The 8,294-nt window shown below is 35.3% G+C and overlaps 1 pseudogene; it reads right to left on the bottom strand.

Moving 5' to 3' along the window:
- Positions 1–3,555: 3,555 nt before the first annotated feature.
- LOC139043616 (olfactory receptor 2T12-like) lies at positions 3,556–4,595 on the bottom strand (annotated as a pseudogene).
- Between the last annotated feature and the right edge of the window lie 3,699 nt (positions 4,596–8,294).

The following is an 8,294-nucleotide window of genomic DNA, read 5'->3' as shown; positions in this document are numbered from 1 at the left end:
CTTGTCTCTGGGATACAAAAATGGCTCAACATACGCAAATCAACAAGTGTGATACACCGCATTTGTAAAATAAAGGGTAAAAATCTTATTCTTCTTTCAATGATGCAGAAAAATTACTTGAAAAATTTATCCTTCTTTTATAATAAAAGCTCTCAACTAATTGTGTAAAGAAATAATGTACTTGAACATAATAAAGTTCATATATGTAAGGTCCGTGATTAACATCAGACCCAATAGTGAAAGTTTGAGAGCTTTTCATCTAAATCATGAACAAGTGAAAGATGCACATCTTCATCACTCGATTTCAAGATAGTATTGGAAGTCCTAGCCAGAGCAATTCATTGAGAAAAAGAAATAAAGACACCAAAATCTGAAAGTTAAAGTAAATTTTTTTCTGTTTGGAGGTAACATAATTTTATGGATGAAAATCTTAAAGACTCAACCAAGAAATCCTTAGCATAATTCAATTCAGTAAAGCTGTTGGGTGCAAAATCAATCAAATTAAATTAGTCAATTTTATTTCTTTGCACTAACACCAAAATATATGATAAAGGTATTTAAAAAACCAATTTTATTTATAATACCATCAAGAAAATACTTAGGAATAAATTCAAGCAAAGCGGGGAGTCTATACACTATAAAGTATAAGAAAAAATTTGAAGAAGACACAAACAAATGGAAAAACATCCCATAATGATGGATCAGTGAGTTAATATTAAAATGTCAATACTTATCTAAAGCCATCTATATATTCAATGCAATCACTATCAAAATTCCAAGAGCATTTTTCAGAGAAATAGAAAAAATATCTCACAGTTTGTATGGGGATCACAAAAGATGCTGAATATTCAAAGCAATCTTGAGAAAAAATAGCATAGCTGGGAGCAACGGAAATCATTTCTTGATTTTACACAATATTACAAAGCTATGCTAATCAAAACTAGATGGTACTGATATAAAAATAAACATATACAACAATGGAACAGAATTGAGAGCCAAGATACAGACTCATGCATATATGGTCCAGTAATATTTGACAAAGGAGCTAAGCATGCTTAATGAGAAAAGGATTTTCTCTTCAATAAACAGTATTTGAACTACTGGATATTCACACACAATTAAATAAAATTGGACACCTATCTTACACCACTCACAAAAATTAACTGGAAATGGATGAAATAATTTAATGGAACACCTGAAACCATAAAACTCTCAGACGACAAGGTCTTAGAAGACCTCAATGTAGGTTTTGACATTGATATTTTTGGACATGACATGAAAAGTACAAGCAGAAAAAGCAAAAATCAACAAATAGGATGGCATTAAACTAAAAGCCTTCTTTACAATAAAATACTCAACAAAATGAAAAGCCAACATACTAAACATATAAAATATTTTCAAATTATGTGATGAGAGGTTAATATCCAAAATGCATATGGAACTCCTACAACTTAATAGCAAAAATACAAACAACCTGGTTGAAAAAATGGACAAAGGACCTGGATAGACATTATTCCAATAAAGACTTACAGATGACCAAAAAATACATGAGAAGATGCTTAATGTCACTAATCACCAGGGAAAAGCATATCAAAACCACAATGGGTTCACCTCACATCCGTAAGAATGACAATCATGAAAAAGACCAGAGATAACAATGTTGCTGAGGGTGTGAAGAAAAGGGAGTCTTGTGCACTGTTGTTGGTAATGTAAATTGGTATAGCTTCTATGGAAAACTGTATGGAGATTCTTCAAATAATTAAAAATAGAACTACCATATGATCCAACAACCCAACTTATGGGTATATAGCCAAATAAAATGAAATCAGAATCTCAAAGAGATATCTGTACATCCATGTTCATTGTAGCATTATTCACAATAGAAAACACCTGCAAACAACTTGTTTCATATGTATATATGTATTAAGTATATGTGTGTGTATACACACACACACACACACACACACACAATGGAATATTACTAAGCCACAATAAAGAAGGAAACCCAGGCATTTGTGACACACAGATTGACTTTGTAGGTACTATGCTAAATGGAAAATCAGAGTAAGAAAAATACTATATGATCTCACTTACATGTGGAATCTCAAAAAGCAATATGGATGAATCTCCAAAATATAGTATTGAGTGAAAGAAGCATGGCAAAATTAATTATATGTTCAAATAATGATTAGCTTCTTGGAGTTTTTGATTAGGAAAAAGCAAAAGGAAGACTCCAAGAGTACTAGAAATATGAAATATTCTAAATCTTGATCTTTGTTGTAGTTACATAAGCATATATATAGGTAAAATTTGTAACCTGTATGCTTGAGATTTGTATTAACTGCATTAACTAAAAACTGTATCAGCTGTAAGTAAATAATGCCTTGAAGATGATATGTTCAAGGTAACTCCCCACTTCAAGTTTTCTTACTGTTCCTGATTTTGCACATACAGCTTCTGCATGATGTTCCTCTGTTTTTAGACATCGATGGAAAACACATCAGTAGTGCCTTTTGAAAATTTTCTACAGAAACATTTATTTAGAAGCTAAGGGTAAAATCTCTGAAAAACAATCAAAAAAATAAAGAGACAGACATAGAATTTCCAAAACTATTTTGAAATTTTCTTTTTAATTTTGATTTCATATTTAATTTAACTGTCATCAGATAACAGGTCTATATTATTTCCCTGAAATGTATTGTTATTTTTGGTGCCCATATTTTGCATGATAAATAATTCTAGTTATCTGGACATTTGCAGATGTGAGGTGATCCACATAACAGACGGCTGACTTACTCAGGTTTGCTCACTCACTATCATCATGTGTTCTATTAAGACTAAGCATGTTTATGTGTCTGAATTCATATCCATGGACCCCATGAGCATCATGAATCAACATAACATTTAAGCATCATGGACACAATTAATTTCAAGAGAGAATTTAGTCATGGTGTACTTTAAAACAGATTGGCCATTGCAATTACAACTAGAGCCTGGGGAAAGATATACATTACTTAAACAAAAAGTTACATGAATTAAAATGGCTTGCCTTCAAGATCCAGATAAAACAGATTGTGAAAGACTGCTTACAAAAACAGTGAAAATATAACATGCACAGATCAAAGACATAGAACATAGTGTTTAAAATAAATTCCTGGACAGAAATCAATATACCAACTTAAAGGACAAGTTTGGGAGTCACATTTTAACACTTATTTGCTGCGTGATACTGAGAACAATATTAGTTTCCCATGCCTCCATTTTCTCACTTAGAAGATGGGTGTCAAAGTACTTATATCATATAGTTGTTAATAGGATGCAAAGTAATGTATAAAAATTGCTTGGTGTGGAGCATAGCAAATAGTAAGTGCTCAAAAAATAGCCTCTCTTAGTATGGTAGTCTCACGTAATTCTTAACAACTTCCTATTATACTGATCAAAGAATTTAACTTTCTCTTCAAGCCTTATTAAAGGAGAGAGAATTACCATATGTTTAAATGTTAACGACTTCAGGAAATTAGACTCGTTTAGCATTGAATAATTTGAAGAATGAGACTAAGTTTGCTGTCATTTTAAATTTACACATTTCCCCAGCCACCTTTCTCAGGGCCCCCTTGACCTCGCTGTTCCTCAGACTGTAGATGAGGGGGTTCAGCACAGGGGTGAAGACAGTGTAGCATGCTGACACGACCTTATCAAGGTCAGCTGACCTGTAGGATTTGGGTCTCATGTAGGTGGAAATGGCAGCTCCATTAAAGAGTCCCACCACAGCCAAATGTGAGGAGCAGGTGACAAAAGCCTTCTTGCAGGCTTCTCTAGAATGCATCTGGAGAACAGCTGCGACGATAAAACTGTAGGAGGTCAGGATGAGGGAAAAGGGGACCAGAAGCATTAACACACAGCAGATGTACATTACATTTTCGAAGACTGATGTGTCAGCAGAAGCCAAACGCACCAGCATGGGGGCCTCACAGAACAAATGGTCGATCTCACGTGCACCGCAAAATGGGAAGCTCAGGGTAGCAGCAGCCTGCATGAGCCCATCAGCTGCCCCCAGGAACCAAGACCCCAAAGTCATTCTCAGGCATAATTGCTGGCTCATGAGGACAGGATATCTCAGTGGATGGCAAACAGCCACGTAGCGGTCATAGGACATGGCTCTAAAAGGAAACTCTCGCCGCCACCCAGTGTGAGTGAAAAAAGAGCCGCAGCACACAACCAGCAGGGGAGATGGACTTCTTGCCAGTCAAGTAGTCAGCAGCCATTTTGGAAATGATCGTGGCAACCAGCATCACATCCATGAGGGAGAGTTGGCTCAGTAGGAAATGCATGGGTGTGTGGAGCCGGGGGTCCCAGTAAATCAGGAGAAGCATGACGACATTGCCCATAAGAGAAGCAATGGCCGTTGTCAGCACCACCATGAAGAGAAAGAGGTGGGGTCTTGTATGTTTAAAGAGTCCTAGAAGAATGAAGTCTGATGTTGTGTTTCTCTTCTCCACGATTTCTTCTGGTGTGATTCTGCAAATGGAAAAATAGAGAAGGAAGGGACTTTCATCATCTACAAACCTTAGTTTGGCTTCATAACTTCTGCACATGTGCTGGATATGGAATCCAAGGTCCTGACTCAAAGCCCTACATCCCAGTTAAGATGGTTCTGCTTGACCTGTTATTCCACTTCTCTGTAACTCAGCCTTTCACTGTTTTAAATAACGTTAGTCTATGTATTTCACACAATGATATATTGGTTGGTTGGTATAATAGATCAAAATGAATCAAAAGTAGAAAAAAGCTTTCAAAGATTATAGAATTGTAAGTAGTTAATTTGGCTGTTTTTTATATTATTTAATAATTATTATTATTGTGCTTTTCTTATGTGTACTGAAACCAAAATTTAACCAAGTTAGAAAATAAACACTTATTTAAACATTTGCTATTTATATTTCTTTGAGTCTTAGATGAATTCTTTTCAAATTTTGGAAATTTTAACATACTCAAATTAGTTATTTTTTTAAGAAACAAAAAATTACAGCTATTTCACTGTGGGTTACAAGGGCCACAGAAGGGAACAGATGAGTATAACAAAGTTTCCCCACTGAAGGAACATAATATCCCCAATAATTGATGAAAATGTTACTTCCTCTCATTAAATAACTATTTTTATTACCTGATTTTAAAGTGCGGCTATGCTAGTTCATCACTCTCTGCTCTGAAACCTTCAGTCTGTTTCCATCACACTTGGAATAAAATGCACATTTCTTTCCCCAGCTTACTAGGACTTGGAGCCATGCCCTACGCATCGTTTCACGACACAATGTACCGTCATGGAGGCTTGCAACGATCAGGTGAGTATGAAAGGCAAGCATGAGAGGACCTTTGATGAGAGTAAATGCTTGGAGAGCATAGCAATAACTATAACAACGAGTAAGGTGATTAAAAAGAAAAGGAAGCAGTTTTAAAACAACCATATTACATGAAGCATAATTATTAGTCACAGGTGAAGTATAAATATATCTGAGAGGAAAAATATTTTAAAAATGCTTAAATTACATATTTGGCCTATCTTCTGAGGATGGTTGTTTAATATTTAACAAAACAGATCTATTTTCTTTGGAGACACAAACAAAATGACTGAGCCCACAGAAATGAGCATGGCTTTATGAGGAAGGGTTCACAGATTGAGAGCTGCTATACACTGAACATAAGTAAGATTTTTTAGTGTTTGACATCGTTTAAACTCCATACTAAGAACAAAACTTGTAAATTCATGAAGAGCAGAAGAGCATATAGGTGCATGGAGCCAACTCTCCTCTTTTATTAGCAGAAAAATGCACAAATTTGCCAATTTTGTTTATGGACAGGTTTGCAGACCTCTTTATTTCTGACATGGACAGTCCAAAAATATTTCATCCGAAGCCTTAGAGACACAATACCCTCTGAGCCTGTTTTCTGGAATTGTCTGGTAATTGATTGGTAATTGTTTACTACAGAGACAGAGATAGTGATGATGCTTTATAACCCGAAGGGTTTGATTTTGTGAATACTCTAATACTATAAAAATTAGGCGGCAGACAGAGCCCATGTCTTGCAGAGCCATTTAACACATAGGCAGTCTCTTTAAGAGACCTATGGAAAGTCAGTGCTAATGGCTCATTAAAGTGCTACCTCCACCACGTCAGCATTCACGTTTGAACGGATACAACAACACACAGGAACACCAGCACCTTTGCGATGGCTTGTTTAACCACTGATACCAGACACATAAGCAGTCTACCTAATCGAGGCCTTGCCAAGCCTTAGTGATTTGCACTACCTCCTATCTAGTGCATTCAGCTCCTTGTTTTGTACACTATTTAAGATATCTTTCTCCTCTTATAGCCACAGACCGTGATTCCTTGCCTGCAGGCTCTCTCAGCCTCCATTATAACTTTAAACCACCCTCAGACTGATCTTATTGATGTGGGGATGTATGGATAAAGAACTCTGGGCTCAAGATACAGAACTCCTGGTTTGAGAATCATTTTCTATATATGTGATGAGGAGTCAGTTACTTAACCTTGCTGCATTTATATGTTTTAAATTACAAAGCTTCTTAACAGATTACTAAAATAATTAAGATATTTTGTGCATGAATGAATTTTGAAGTAATTTCCAAAGTCATTTTGCACATTGAAACAAAATTATTAATTTCAATTTTATTTGTTGGTCTATATCATTAGTTGCTATTTTTCCCACATAAACAATAGCTAGAAAGCCATGGCACAAAATGTCAATTTGATCATTTAACTGAATGCTCTGGAAATGTGAAGATGAAATAGATAGATGATAGAGAGATACACACATGGACACACACACACACGCACGTGTGTGTCTAAATAAATAATAAATTTGGAACCATGACTCTTTAAAACAAAAGTGTAGTAAATAAATAAGTAACTCTGTAATATCTTCCTCTATTGTGAAAAATTGTGATGTATGGTATTTTAGTAAATCAGGCTTTGCAACATACTATAATAGATAATTTAATAGGAAGGTCAATATAAAGGTATTACTTAATTTCTTGTACATAACTAATGCAGCTTGATCTTTTTCACTAAATATCATACAAAGAATTTTTAATAAAGAATTTATTGGCTTTATGGATATATAAATGCATTCACTTGCTAAGTGAAACATTTAGCCTTTAACTAAAAGTCCATATTAACTCAGCAAATTATGAGAATATTATAAGTATTTCTTCTTTACATGAATTGTGGACCAAATTAATGTTAGGCTATTAAATAAGGTGACTGAAATTGAGTGCAGTCTTTTTTTTAAATGTGCGTATATATTTTCGTGAAGTGAGAGAAATACTTCCCCTCCAGGAATAGGTTATGGATAGTTTTCCAGGTATACATGTACACATCCTTCAGAGAAAGAAAAGGAAACTGTTCTTCATTATTCTTAAAGTAACAAAATAGTTTGCCCCCAGAATTTCTCTTATTTATTCTAGGCCCTTTATTTAGAGAATGTTTGAGGAATTCTGTGTCTATTAATCCCAAAATCACGCCCTTTCTGAAGCTCGTAGGGAAATTGATTACAGTCTCCTTCTCCACATTGCACTGACTTGTAAGCTCTAGTAGAGATCATCGTCATAAACTGTTGGAGTTTCCTTCCACAATCTCCTTTTCTCTTCCTTCTGCCATTCTGCCCTCAACAAAGAAAGTGCCTCTATGTCCAGAAGATATTGATATAACATGGTTAATTTCTTGAAACAGCCACACAGTTCATTGAAACAATCCACTATCATGAGCTCAGTAATTTGAATGAATTGATTGCTTATTCAAGAAGATCTATTAGCCTACTGGTTTTGGGTGGACCAGCCCACAACTTACGTCTTCAGAATATATGTGGACAATGGGGAGACTTTTATTTTGTATCATTTGTGAATAAAGTCTTACAAAGTTTACTCTGCAACTCAAAATTCAGATGTGGCATACTAAACACTTCATAAATATGAATCACCTGAAATTACTTACTAATATAAAGGGAAAATAATTCTCAAATTAGACTCACCTCTATGGTAGACAGTCAGAATCCCTGAGACATGGACGTGGTAGTGGATCTTTCTAATAGGTTGACTACAAATCTTTGCTTACATCAGTGTTGAGGGTACCTCTTCCTCCTCCTGGCCTCAGGCCATACTTATTTGGAAGTCCTACGTGACCGCTTAAAGTTTCGTACACAACACAAGACCTTCCCCGGGGCAACGACACCTTCGAAGGCAAGTCACCTTTTTCAGGGGAACACAGATTTAA

Source organism: Equus asinus, unplaced genomic scaffold (genome assembly GCF_041296235.1).
Source record: "Equus asinus isolate D_3611 breed Donkey unplaced genomic scaffold, EquAss-T2T_v2 contig_307, whole genome shotgun sequence".
NCBI classification, from domain to species: domain Eukaryota; kingdom Metazoa; phylum Chordata; class Mammalia; order Perissodactyla; family Equidae; genus Equus; species Equus asinus.
The sequence above is the reverse complement of the archived record's forward strand: the minus strand, read 5'-3'. Positions and strand labels throughout refer to the sequence as shown.